This window comes from Canis lupus, chromosome 25 (assembly GCF_048164855.1).
Source record: "Canis lupus baileyi chromosome 25, mCanLup2.hap1, whole genome shotgun sequence".
NCBI classification, from domain to species: Eukaryota; Metazoa; Chordata; class Mammalia; order Carnivora; family Canidae; genus Canis; species Canis lupus.
The window spans coordinates 6,323,236-6,338,136 of record NC_132862.1 but is presented as its reverse complement, the minus strand read 5'-3'; the positions used below and the strand labels follow the sequence as shown (position 1 = coordinate 6,338,136).

The following is a 14,901-nucleotide window of genomic DNA, read 5'->3' as shown; positions in this document are numbered from 1 at the left end:
AGAGACAAGAAATCCCTGACTTTTATGGGGAGAAGTATTAGGGTAACAGCAGACCTCTCCACAGAGTTCTGGCAGGCCAGAAAGGGCTGGCAGGATATATTCAGGGTCCTAAATGAGAAGAACATGCAACAAAGAATACTTTATCCAGCAAGGCTCTCATTCAGAATGGAAGGAGAGAGAGCTTCCAAGACAGGCAGGAACTGAAAGAATACGTGACCTCCAAACCAGGTCTGCAAGAAATTTTAAGGGGGACTCTCAAAATTCCCCTTTAAGAAGAAGTCCAGTGGAACAATCCACAAAAACAAGGACTGAATAGATATCATGATGACACTAAACTTGTATCTTTCAATAGTAACTCTGAACGTGAATGGGCTTAATGACCTCAACAAAAGGCACAGGGTGTCAGAACGGATAAAAGAGCAGGACCCATCTATTTGCTGTCTACAAGAGGCTCATTTTAGACAGAAGGACACATACAACCTGAAAATAAAAGGTTGGAGAACCATTTACCATTCGAATGGTCCTCAAAAGAAAGGAGGGGGTAGCCATCCTTATATCAGATAAAGTAAAATTTACCCCGAAGACTGTAGTGAGAGATGAAGACGGACACTATCTCATACTTAAAGGATCTATTCAACAAGAGGACTTAACAATCCTCAAAATATATGCCCCGAAATGTGGGAACTGCCAAATATATCAATTAATAACCAAAATTAAGACATACTTAAATAATAATACACTTATACTTGGTGACTTCAATCTAGCTCCTTCTACACTCGATAGGTCTTCTAAATACAACATATCCAAAGAAACGAGAGCTTTAAATGATACACTGGACCAGATGGATTTCACAGATATCTACAGAACTTTACATCCAAACTCAACTGAATACACATTCTTCTCAAGTGCACATGGAACTTTCTCCAGAATAGACCACATACTGGGTCACAAATCGGGTCTGAACCGATACCAAAAGATTGGGATCGTCCCCTGCATATTCTCAGACCATAATGCCTTGAAATTAGAACTAAATCACAACAAGAAGTTTGGAAGGACCTCATACACGCGGAAGTTAAGGACCATCTTGCTAAAAGATGAAAGGGTCAACCAGGAAATTAAGGAAGAATTAAAAAGATTCATGGAAACTAATGAGAATGAAGATACAACCGTTCAAAATCTTTGGGATGCAGCAAAAGCAGTCCTAAGGGGGAAATACATCGCAATACAAGCATCCATCCAAAAACTGGAAAGAACTCAAATACAAAAGCTAATCTTACACCTAAAGGAGCTAGAGAAAAAACAGCAACTAGATGCTACACGCAGCAGAAGAAGAGAGTTAATAAAGATTCGAGCAGAACTCAACGAAATCGAGACCAGAAGAACTGTGGAACAGATCAACAAAACCCGGAGTTGGTTCTTTGAAAGAATTAATAAGATAGATAAACCATTAGCCAGCCTTATTAAAAAGAAGAGAGAGAAGACTCAAATTAATAAAATCATGAATGAGAAAGGAGAGATCACTGCCAACACCAAGGAAATACAAACGATTTTAAAGACATATTATGAACAACTATACGCCAATAAATTAGGCAATCTAGAAGAAATGAACGCATTTCTGGAAAGCCACAAACTACCAAAACTGGAACAGGAAGAAATAGAAAACCTGAACAGGCCAATAACCAGGGAGGAAATTGAAGCAGTCATCAAAAACCTCCCAAGACACAAGAGTCCAGGGCCAGATGGCTTCCCACGGGAATTCTATCAAACGTTTAAAGAAGAAACCATACCTATTCTCCTAAAGCTGTTTGGAAAGATAGAAAGAGATGGAGTATTTCCAAATTCGTTCTATGAGGCCAGCATCACCTTCATTCCAAAACCAGACAAAGACCCCACCAAAAAGGAGAATTATAGACCAATATCCCTGATATAATGGATGCAAAAATTCTCAACAAGATACTAGCCAATAGGATCCAACAATCCAGTAAGAAAATTATTCACCATGACCAAGTAGGATTTATCCCCGGGACACAAGGCTGGTTCAACACTCGTAAAACAATCAATGTGATTCATCATATCAGCAAGAGAAAAACCAAGAACCATATGATCCTCTCATTAGATGCAGAGAAAGCATTTGAATAAATACAGCATCCATTTCTGATCAAAACTCTTCAGAGTGTAGGGATAGAGGGAACATTCCTCAACATCTTAAAAGCCATCTACGAAAAGCCCACAGCAAATATCATTCTCAATGGGAAAGCACTGGGAGCCTTTCCCCTAAGATCAGGAACAAGACAGGGATGTCCACTCTCACCACTGCTGTTCAACATAGTACTGGAAGTCCTAGCCTCAGCAATCAGACAACAAAAAGACATTAAAGGCATTCAAATTGGCAAAGAAGAAGTCAAACTCTCCCTCTTCGCCGATGACATGATACTCTACATAGAAAACCCAGAAGCCTCCACCCCAAGATTTGCTAGAACTCATACAGCAATTTGGCAGTGTGGCAGGATACAAAATCCATGCCCAGAAGTCAGTGGCATTTCTATACATTAACAATGAGACTGAAGAAAGAGAAATTAAGGAGTCAATCCCATTTACAATTGCATCCAAAAGCATGAGATACCTAGGAAAAAACCTAACCAAAGAGGTAAAGGATCTATACCCTAAAAACTATAGAACACTTCTGAAAGAAATTGAGGAAGACACAAAGAGATGGAAAAATATTCTATGCTCATGGATTGGCAGAATTAATATTGTGAAAATGTCAGTGTTACCCAGGGCAATTTACACGTTTAATGCAATCCCTATCAAAATACCATGGACTTTCTTCAGAGAGTTAGCACAAATTATTTTAAGATTTGTGTGGAATCAGAAAAGACCCCGAATAGCTAGGGGAATTTTAAAAAAGAAAACCATAGCTGGAGGCATCACAATGCCAGATTTCAGGTTGTACTACAAAGCTGTGGTCATCAAGACAGTGTGGTACTGGCACAAAAACAGACACATAGATCAATGGAACAGAATAGAGAATCCAGAAGTGGACCCTCAACTTTATGGTCAACTAATATTCGATAAAGGAGGAAGACTATCCACTGGAAGAAAGTCTCTTCAATAAATGGTGCTGGGAAAATTGGACATCCACATGCAGAAGAATGAAACTAGACCACTCCCTTGCACCATACACAAAGATAAGCTCAAAATGGATGAAATATCTAAATGTGAGACAAGATTCCATCAAGATACTAGAGGAGAACACAGGCAACACCCTTTTTGAACTCAGCCACAGTAACTTCTTGCAAGATACATCCACAAAGGCAAAAGGAACAAAAGCAAAAATGAACTATTGGGACTTCATCAAGATAAGAAGCTTTTGCACAGCAAAGGATACAGTCAACAAAACTAAAAGACAACCTACAGAATGGGAGAAGATATTTGCAAATGATGTATCAGATAAAGGGCTAGTTTCCAAGATCTATAAAGAACTTATTAAACTCAACAGCAAAGAAACAAACAATCCATCATGAAATGGGCAAAAGACATGAAGAGAAATCTCACAGAGGAAGACATAGACATGGTCAACACACAATGTCCACAATAGCCAAACTGTGGAAGGAGCCTTGGTGTCCATCGAAAGATGAATGGATAAAGAAAATGTGGTTTATGTATACAATGGAATATTACTCAGCCATTAGAAATGACAAATACCCAGCATTTGCTTTGACGTGGATGGAACTGGAGGGTATTATGCTGAGTGAAATAAGTCAATCGGAGAAGGACAAACATTATATGGTCTCATTCATTTGAGGAATATAAAAAATAGTGAAAGGGAATTGATGGGAAGGGAGATGAAATGTGTAGGAAGTATCAGAAAGGGATACAGAACATGGAAGACTCCTAACTCTGGGAAACGAACTAGGGGTGGTGGAAGGGGAGAGTGGGGAGTGGGGGTGACTGGGTGACGGGCAGTGAGGGGGGCACTTGATGGGATGAGCACTGGGTGTTATTCTGTTTGTTGGCAAATTGAACGCCAATAAAAAATAAATTTATTATTAAAAATAAATAAATAAAATAAAATAAAAACCGTGATTACATGGGATGCCTGGTGGCTTAGTGGTTGAATGTCTGCCTCGGCTCAGGTCATGATCCTGGGGTCCTGGGTTCAAGTCCCACATCAGGCTCCCACCAGGGAGCCTGCTTCTCCTTCTGCTATGTCTCTGTCTCTCCCTGTGTCTCCCATGAATAAATAAATAAAATATTTAAAAACAACATAATTACAGAAAATAATAAAGTTGTATTGTTGATCTTGTCACATATAAGGATGAAATAATTATGACAACAATAGCACAAAAAGAATATGAGGGAATGGAGCAATACATTGGTGTAGAAATAACACTAGAGAGTAACTCAAATCTACAGGATAAAATGAAGAGTATTAACATGTTATAAAGAAAACCACAAACCTAAAATACAGTCACTGAGGTTAAAGCCCCAAGACTTAGTATCTATCCTTACTGCAGTTTCAACCCTACCTACTCCCCACCAGGAGCTAGTCCACTTGGAACTTCCTTATCAACACTAGGAAATATACTCTTAGACTCCCTTAAGATTTACTTTTACTGATGGCTCCCTTTAGGACAATCTTGTCTAAACAATGCTGCCCAAATCATGAATCTTTTAATAAAGCCAATTAGATCTTCAAACTTACTTTGTTGAATTTTGTTTTTTTTTTTAACAATGATAAATATATTGGTTTATTTTTCATTTCATTTTAATTTTTTTATAAATTTATTTATTGGTGTTCCACTTGCCAACATATAGCATATCACCCATTGCTCATCCCATCAAGTGCCCCCCTCAATGCTCATCAACCAGTCACCCCCACCCCCTGCCCACCTCCCTTTCTACCACCCCTTGTTCATTTCCCAGAGTTAGGAGTCTCTCATGTTCTGTCTCCCTTTCTGATATTTCCCACTCATTTTTTCTCCTTTCCCCTTTATTCCCTTTCACTATTTTTTATATTCCTCAAATGAATGAGACCATATAATGTTTGTCCTTCTCCAATTGACTTATTTCACTCAGCCTAATACCCTCCAGTTCCATCCTCGTCAAAGCAAATGCTGGGTATTTGTCGTTTCTAATGGCTGAGTAATATTCCATTGTATACATAAACCATCTTCTTTATCCATTCATCTTTCAATGGACACCGAGGCTCCTTCCACAGTTTGGCTATTGTGGACATTGCTGCTAGAAACATCCGGGTGCAGGTGTCCTGGCATTTCATTGCATCTGTATCTTTGGGGTAAATCCCCAGCAGTGTAAGTGCTGGGTCGTAGGGCAGATCTATTTTTAACTCTTTGAGGAACCTCCACACAGTTTTCCAGATTGGCTGCACCAGTCACATTGCACCAACAGTGTAAGAGGGTTCCCCTTTCTCCACATCCTCTCCAACATTTGTTGTTTCCTGCCTTGTTAATTTTCCCCATTCTCACTGGTGTGAGGTGGTATCTCATTGTGGTTTTGATTTGTATTTCCCTGATGGCAAGTGATGCGGAGCATTTTCTCATCTGCTTGTTGGCCATGTCTATGTCTTCCTCTGTGAGATTTCTTTTCATGTCTTTTGCCCATTTCATGATTGGATTGTTTCAATTTGCCAACATATAGTATAACACCAGGTGCTCATCACATCAGATGCCCTCCTTAATGCCCATCACCCAGTTCCCCCATCCTCCCACCCACCTTGCCTTCAGCAACCCTCAGTTTGTTTCCCAGAGTTAAGAGTCTCTCATGGTTTGTCTTCCTCTCTGATTTTTCCCCATTCAGTTCCCCCTCCTTCCTTATGGTCCTTGGCACTATTTCTCATATTCCACGTATGAGTGAAACCATATGGTAATTTTCTTTCTTCAACTGACTTATTTCATGTCCATGTATGTGGTTTATATAAAAGACCCTATACTTAAAATTCCTCCTTCCTTCTTTTAACTTCTTTAAAACATAAGATTTTGTAAAGCACTAACCATAATAATGCATTTTGGATTTGTAACAAATATGGACATGATATGATAATAATAGCACAAAGGAGAAAGAAGAAATTGAGCCATATTGGAACAAAGCTTCTATATATTACTAGAATTTAGTATTACTCTGAAGTAGATAATTATAATTTAAGATTTATATTGTAACTCTACAGAAAGATTTCTCAACCTCAGTACCACTGACATTTTGGGCTGGAAAATTCCTTTATTGTAGACAGCTGTCCTGTGTGTTGCAGGGTGTTTAGCAGCAACACTTGCCATTAGCCAATAGATACCACTAACACTCTTTTAATTTAACAAACAAAAATGTCTCCAGATATTGTCAAATGTTCCCTTAGGGGAAAAATTATTTCCTATTGAGAATCATTACCCTAGAGCAATAACTAAGAAAATAACTCAAAAGCAAGTTAGAAAAGTCACCAAAAAATAAAGTGGATCACTAGAAAATATTTACCTAATACAAAAGAAGGTGGTAAATGAAGAACACAGGAAGAAAAAAGACATGATATACAGAAAATAAACAGCAAATGGCTGACCTAAGTTTAACCATATGGAAAATTATGTTAAATGTAAATTGACTAAAGTGTACAATCAAAAAGTCAGATATGGCCAGACTGGATTTAAAAAATCAAGTCTAGCTATATGCTATCTATAAAAGAAACATGTCAGACTAAAAGAGACAACTAGATTGAAAGTATAAAAATGGATAATGATACACTTTGCAAAGAGTAACCACAGAAGGACTAGAAAGAAGTACTAATACATGCTACCACATAGGTAAACCTCAAAAACATATGCCAAGTGAAATAAAGACCACATACTGAATAGTTCCATTCAAATGAAATATCCAAAGGCAAATCTGGATCTGGGGGTGTTCTGCGTCTGAGGATGCAGATGAGTACGAGGGATTTTTTTTGGGTTATAAAATGTTCTAAAGTTGGATTGTCATGATGATTGCACAACTCTGTGAATGCACTAAAAATTACAGAATTTACACTTAAAATGAGTGAATTTTATTATATGTAAATCATACTTCATGGAGTTGTTAATAAAACATAAATGAGGGTAGTATGAAAAAGACTTGCATTATGATATTTCAGAATAACCAATGTAAAATTATAATAGAAAAAAAACCAAAGATAATTGACTCAGAAAAGAAATCTCAGGACATCCCTGGGTAGCTCTGTGGTTTAGTGCCTGCCTTTGGCCCAGGGAATGATCCTGGGGCCCCGGGATCAAGTCCTGCATCGGGGTCCTGGCATAGAGCCTGCTTCTCCCTCTGCCTGTGTCTCTGCCTCTCTCTCTCTCTGTGTTTGTGTCTCTCTCTCATGAATAAATAAATAAAAATCTTTAAAAAAATAAAGAAATCTCATACATAAGCCACAGAATTTAATTATAATATATATTATTTCTACTTGGTGGGAAAGAAAGTATGTTGAATAAATATTGTTGTCTCTTTAAATCAATAAAATAATACATTTAGACATCCATACTACACCAAATATAAGTTCCAAATGAAAAATAATAAAATATAAAATAATACTAACTAAGGAAGACTAAGAGAATATGTACAGAATACTCCAGTTGAGTAATTGGAGCATTTATTAAACAAAACAGGACATCTACATGGTATCAGGGAAAAGGGTGTCATACCTATGTAAATATTTAAACTTTTATATGACTATAAAAATAAATAGAAAAGTAATCAATCTTGGTCAACATTTGCAGCATAGATTGCAAACTACTGTTAATATTGCTAATGTACAAAAATTGCTAATGGACAAGAAAACACAAACATAGAAGAGAAATAGGCAAAAGATATGGATGACCAATTAATAGGAGAGCAAATCCAAATTGTTAACAAGCACATGAAAAGATAGTAACACTCACTGGTTTTTTTTTTTTTTTTTAATTTATTTATGATAGTCAGAGAGAGAGAGAGAGAGAGAGAGAGAGGCAGAGACACAGGCAGAGGGAGAAGCAGGCTCCATGCACCAGGGAGCCCGACGTGGGATTCGATCCCGGGTCTCCAGGATCGCGCCCTGGGCCAAAGGCAGGCGCCAAACCGCTGTGCCACCCAGGGATCCCAACACTCACTGGTTTTAAGGAAAATGCAGAATAAACTAAACAGAGAAACAATTTTGCACCCATCAGGCCAAAATTCTTAAATGATCTATAACATGTATATCTGGGGAGTATATAGGAGAAAATTACACTTACTCATTACTTAGTATATGTGAACTTTCCAGAAAGCAATCTAGCAACATATATTAAAGTTAAAATAACATATGCTTTGATATGAGAATCCCATTCCTGAGAATCACCTCCATATAAATAAAAGCATCTAAACTAAAGGATTTATATATAAATCTGTTTATTAAAACATTATTCATTGTGTCAATATCTGGAAGCAAATGTAATGCTCATATAAAAGACAGCTTGCATATATTATGGCACATCCTACCATGGAATATTAGGCTATAATTTGAAAGAATAAATTAGAACTAAACCATCTGACCTAGACTAGTATGTCCATGGTATTGCTGACTGAGGGAGAAGCAAGATAAAACCTGATATTTATTTTATTTTTAAAAATTCATACTTAAAAAAATTCAATTAATTAACATATAGTGTATTATTAGTTTCAGAGGTAGAGTTCTGTGATTCATCAGCTGTATATAACACCCAGAGCTCATTACATCACGTGACCTTCTAATTACCTATCACTCAATTACTCCATCCCCCCTCCCTCACCAGCAACCCTCGGTTTGTTTCCTATGATGAAGAGTTTCTTATGGTTTGTCTCTCTCTCTCTCTGATTTTATCTTGTTTTATTTTTCCCTCCCTTCCCCTATTCTCCTCTGTTTTGTTTCTTAAATTCCACATATGAGTGACATCATATAATTGTCTTTCTCTGATTGACTTATTTTACTTAGCATAATACCCTCTCATTCCAGCCCTGTCATTGCAAATGGCAAGATTTCATTTTTTTGATGGCTGAGTAACATTCCATTGTATATGTATACCACGTCTTCTTTATCCATTCATCTAAGGACCTCTTGGCTCTCTCCATAGTTTGGCTATTGTGTACCTTGCTGCTATAAACATTGGGGTGCATGTGCCCCTTCATATTACTACATTTGTATCTTTGGGGTAAATAATACCTAGTAGTGCAATCCTGGGTCTTAGGGTAGCTCTATTTTTAACTTCTTGAAGAACCTCCATACTGTTTTACAGAGTGGCTGTACCAGCTTGAGTTCCCACCAACAGTGTAAGAGGGTTCCCCTCTCTCTGCACTCTCACTAATATGTCATTTCCTGACTTTTTAATTTTAGCCATTCTGACCAGTGTGAGGTGGTAGACGTCTCATTGTGGTTTTGATTTGCAAAACCTGATATTTAAATGGAGTTTTTAAAAAGCAGAACATCCATAAATATGTAAAATGAACATGTATATCTGTACACATATATATGAGCACTTATGTGTGATTATATGAGTATGAAAAAGTTATGAAAGAAAATATATTCCATTAATGAGTTTCTGGAGAGGGAGACAGTGGTTGGAGGAAAAACAGAAATTGGAGAGAGGGAGACAGTGATTGGAGGAAGAATAGAAATTGGGGAAAGTAGAGGTAGGTAAAGAAAAAAATAAGACTGGACCACCATGAAGCACCTTACATAAAATAATCTCATTTACACATTCTCATAAAATTATATGTTTATCTTTATATGTAAAAGGATTTTAAAATTACTTTTAAAATGTCAAGTCCATACTCCTTGGTTGAACATATTTAATATCATTTCCCACAAATTATTTCCAGAGTTCTGAAACAGAAATTAATGGACTATTGTTTTAAATACAAACCTCCTAATATCTTTTCTGAATCTTCATTTCACCCAAAGTCATATTAATTTTGGATCCTGGAGACTAACAAGAAAGGAAGGCATGAGAAGAATCTCTTAATGGCTTTTTCCATTAAGAAAGGAAGAGCTTGGCTGAGGAAAGGACAGTAGGGATACTTTTTAAAATATATATATATTTTTTAAGTCATCCCTACATCCAGTGTGGAGCTCAGATTTACAACCCCAAGATAAAGAGTTGCTTGCTCCATTGGCTGAGGCAGCTAGGTACTGCTGTAGGGTTCCTTTTCAGTGGTTTGGAAGTTCTGTACTCTGAGATCTCAAATACTACAAGGTATCACTGTTGAACTCTTGATCAATTCCCTAATTTTACATATGCAGTCCAATACGATAGTTAATTCTAACAGGGTTGTAATTCAGCAAGCCAGAGAATGAACTTTTAAGTTTAGTTCTAGATCATCTCTAAGCCATATGTAAGGTCAGAATTTCCAGATTTGAATTTGTCTTGCTTGAAATTATCCTTGAATATTAATATTCTTATCTCCACCATCCTAGATGAGAGCACCAGCTTCTTAATCATTATAACTTCATTATCAATGTTGCATAATTTGAGGTTATCAAGGTGGTAACACACTTGCCATTGAATACCATGGTGAGAAAATAAGAGAACTATAAGAGAATATAAATAGAAGATTTGCTATCTTCTTCACCAACTTATATATTAATTCAAAAGGCTCACACATTTTTCTTGGGATCAAGTGAAGAACATAATTTACTTTTTAGTGCCAATTTGAATGTCAGTTTGGATTCTTTGGTTCCAACCAACATAATTTTAATTTGATTCAAACTAGCTAAGAAAAGGATGTTTTGCAAGGGATACCAGACTAATAAAGCATTTCTGAATGCTTAGAGTTGATGAGATCATCAAAGAGGATTATATGTGTAAAACACTTAACTTAGGGTAAGTGTCTTTGTTTTCCTTTTTTAAAAAAATATTTATTTATTCATTCATTTATTTATTTTAGAGAGAGACACACGCGCATGAGTGGGGGAACAAGCAGGAGAGGAAGAAAATCTCAAGAAGACTCTCTGCTGAGCACAGAGTCCTACGCAAGGCTCAAGCTCATGACCCTGAGATCGTGACCTGAGCTGAAACGGAGTCAAACACTAAACTGACTGAACCACCCAGGCACCCCAGAGTAAGTTTTTATTAAAGGTCTGCTATTATTATTGTGCTTGTTGAAAAACCTCCTGTGAGGAAGCTTAATAAGCAAAGTATCACTGGAGACTCTCAGCAGCAGCAGGGGCCTGGACAGTACCTTATGAGGCAGAGGTAGAATGACTGGCCTGTGGGTCACATGATCTCCTTGTGGTAAGGGGACACAGGGGGTACCATGGAGAGTCCCAGTGAACTGCATAAAATGGGGAAGGGTTAATTTCCCTAACCAAGAGTAGTGTGCAGTAGGAAGGGTAAATATATATATATATATATATTTACTGTAAAGTAATACCTTGGAAAATTATCTGATCCATCTTTCTTCCTCTGAATAGAGCTGATCTTTAATCATCCTAAGAGTAGAGCTTGCTGCCTTCTTCTTGAACATGCATTAAGATGCTGACACACACACACACACACACACACACACACACACACACAAAAGATGCTGACACGTACATCTCTTTCAACAGCTGGCATGATGGTCAATCAAGAAATAATCCCTTGTTTCTAAAAACTTCTCTTGCAAGCTGCATTCATACCAGTGTTTTATCAGTGAAGGAAGTGATCCTTATTCAATCTGTAATTTCATATAGTGAAGTTTTTAAGAACCCTTCTAATAAAGATGTTTCTAAGAATGCTTAAAAAAAAAAGCAAGAGGGATCCCTGAGTGGCGCAGCGGTTTGGCGCCTGCCTTTGGCCCAGGGCGCGATCCTGGAGACCCGGGATCGAATCCCACATCGGGCTCCCGGTGCATGGAGCCTGCTTCTCCCTCGGCCTATGTCTCTGCCTCTCTCTCTCTCTCTCTCTCTCTCTCTCTATGACTATCATAAATAAATAAAAATTGAAAAAAAATATTAAAAAAAAAGCAAGAAAAACAAAAAGAGAGAAGGAAGAAAGGAACGAACCAACCACCCTTGATTTTTAGTTATATTTTGTGGCATTATGGTTTAGCTTCTCCATGGTCCTGTTTCTCTGGTCCACTATGTGAAAGAACTAATATATCTTGTTAATTTTAGCCATTCTAACTGCTATAAAGGAGGCATGGGATAATTGGGTGACAGGCATTAAGGAGGGCACTTGATGTGATGAGCACTGTTACATGTAACTGATGAATTATTGAAAATGACACCTGAAACCAATGATGTACTATATGTTGGCAAGTTGAATTTAAATTAAAAAAAGAAAATTTAAAAAAATGAACTAACATATCTTAACATTCTTCTCATAGCTATCTTCACCTTGTTTCTGCAGGCTATAAATGAGGGGGTTCAGCATATGAGTGACCACACTGTACTGCACGGAGAACATCATCTCCAGTCAGAACACAAAACTGAGCGATAGAACAAGATCGCAGTAATGAAGTGAGAAGACAAGTAAAAAAGGCCTCACACCTACAAGAGATGGAGCTGATGCTGAGGATGGTGGAAACAATGCAGGCATGGGAAGAAACAATCATTAGGAAGGTTCCAAAGAAATGCAAGACAGAGGAGCAGAGCAGGAGTGCGAAATTGGTGGAGGTATCAGAGCAAGACAAAGGGAAGAGAGAAGACCGCTCACAGCTGAAATGGGGAATAGTCTGGTCCTCACAATAGTCTAAATTGACAACCAAGAGGATATTGATGAGAGCATCAGCAAAGGCCAGGCCCCAGGAACTCCACACCATCCCAACACAGAGCTGGTTGTTCATCACCTGGCCCTAGAGCAGAGGGGAGGTGATGGCTACAAAGTGGTCATAGGCCACCACAGCCTGCAGAAAGGCCTCAGTGCCCCCTGTGGCAAACACAAAGAAGGCTTGAGCCAGACAGCTCTCTACAAAGATGACTGTGCTTTCAGAAGATAGTCTCCATCATCTTGGGGACTGTGATAGATGAGTGGCAGAGGTCCAGGAAGGGGAGTTGTCTCAAAAAGAAGTACATGGGCATAGGAGAAGTACAGGGAAGGTGAGAATTAGCCCTCATCACCAGCAGCATCACCAGGTTTCCCATCAGAGTGAGGAGGTAAAGCACCAGAAACAACATGGAGAGCAGAATCCAGGTCTGAGGGTCAGCAGACAACCTAAGGAGGATGGACTCACTGAACATGCTATGGTTTCCCATAGTGATAAAAATATTTACCCTGGAAATCCAAGAGAGACATCACAACTCCTTTTGTGCCTCCCAATTACCCCCACTGCCTTAGCCCTCCTGCACATGTGCATTATTTCACAAATGTACTAGAAACCATGTTCAAATATTTCTAAGCTGACTTCCTAATCATGATGAGAAATTTGATATTCTTGGATGACAGTCCACCACCCCCATCAACTCCTTATGCAGTTTTGTAGACCCTCATCTTATGTCCCTAGAGGTCTCCTTTCTTTTTATTTTCAAGATGAACATTAACACAAAGAACATTTTGTATATTCAGTGGGAATAGAGAAAATTTGTTGATGTGGCAAAGTAAAAGGCCAATAACAGAAGTAAAATCCTTGATAAAGGAACAATAAATGATCCAGAGCACAAGTGGTTTTGTCCATAGGTAGGAGGAGGGGCCCTTTACCTGTTGTAAATAAGAGGTAAGGTAAAGAGAGTGGGGACTAAGGTAGCTAGTTTGGTAGATTTTATGGCTGGAATATGAGAGACTTTCTGATTGATCACTGCAAAGTTGTTGATGAAATATGAGATGAAATTGTGAACAAAGTATACCTATCTATTATCTATCATCTATCTGTGTGTATACGTGGTGTGTGTTTTTAGTGATGGGGATTTTGATGACCCAAGAACAAAAAACTCAGGTACATCAAGTGGAAGACTAATTTACTACGGAAATGCAGTAAGATTAACCAATGATATATTTGCCCACTTCAGATTTGGAGACTAATTTATCTCCAGTAATATTTATCTGCTTAAGCACATGTATGGAGCAGAAAGACATCTGGTATCAAATGGGGTTTGTTTTTTTTCCAGGAATATGCAGTGACAAAAAAAAAGGTAAGAAAGTAAAGCATATTTGCAAAGTGAACAAATCACAGAATCAAGGCTATGTTAAGGAATTAAGCAGAGAATATGCAGAGGAATATGGCTAGAGCAAAAGCAGCAAAAACCACTGGTTTGGGTTTGAAGAACTGTTTCTACTTCTATAGGAACACTAGGGTAAGCAAGCTATAAATTCTGGAGATAGTGGTAAGATAGAGAAAGGCTTGAAATTCAGATCTCATAGGTATAAGTATTGAGATAACAAAGCGATGGGCGTTATTTTAAGAATAGGAAACTAAGATAGGGTAGAAGATTCTGTCTCTGGCATAGTAGAAGATAAAGTCTAGGGTGCTGAGTTAGCATGGTAAGGATTTCTCTTGTTTTTTGTTTTACTCTCTTTTCCTTTCATATAGATTAGTTTTAGAATTTAAAGAAAATTTAATGAAAAAATTTCAGCCCAAGATAATCAGGCAAGTTATAACCCTAGTGTGTTGTTGGAGGAAATGCCTACTTGCATTTGATCAGAGAGGTTGTTGCCCTGGAGTAGGATAATATCCGGTCACATATCCTGTGCCCAGTTTAAACCAGACTCTGCTCCTGTCAATGTCTCAGCCAGTTTGGAAGTCCACATGCTAACCCAACCCACATTTTCACACTCTAAAACTTGCACACTCTAAAACTTTCAAACTCTAAAAGCAGATGTTCATCTGCTTTGTTCTAACACATATGGCTTGTAACCTGACAGGATAACTACTGTTTAATGCTGTCAAAGTCCATTCTACCCTGGCCTTTCGTTCTAATTCAAGACAACTAACTATATTCAGTTGATCAAAGAC

General features: G+C 37.9%; 1 long non-coding RNA gene and 1 pseudogene across 16 annotated transcripts in view; both read right to left on the bottom strand.

The window, feature by feature from the left end:
• Positions 1–14,901, bottom strand: part of LOC140617175 (uncharacterized) — an 82,714-nt gene that overhangs the window by 10,127 nt on the left and 57,686 nt on the right. The gene's annotated exons all lie outside the window — the stretch shown is intronic.
• On the bottom strand, positions 11,588–13,950 carry LOC140617171 (olfactory receptor 8S1-like; annotated as a pseudogene).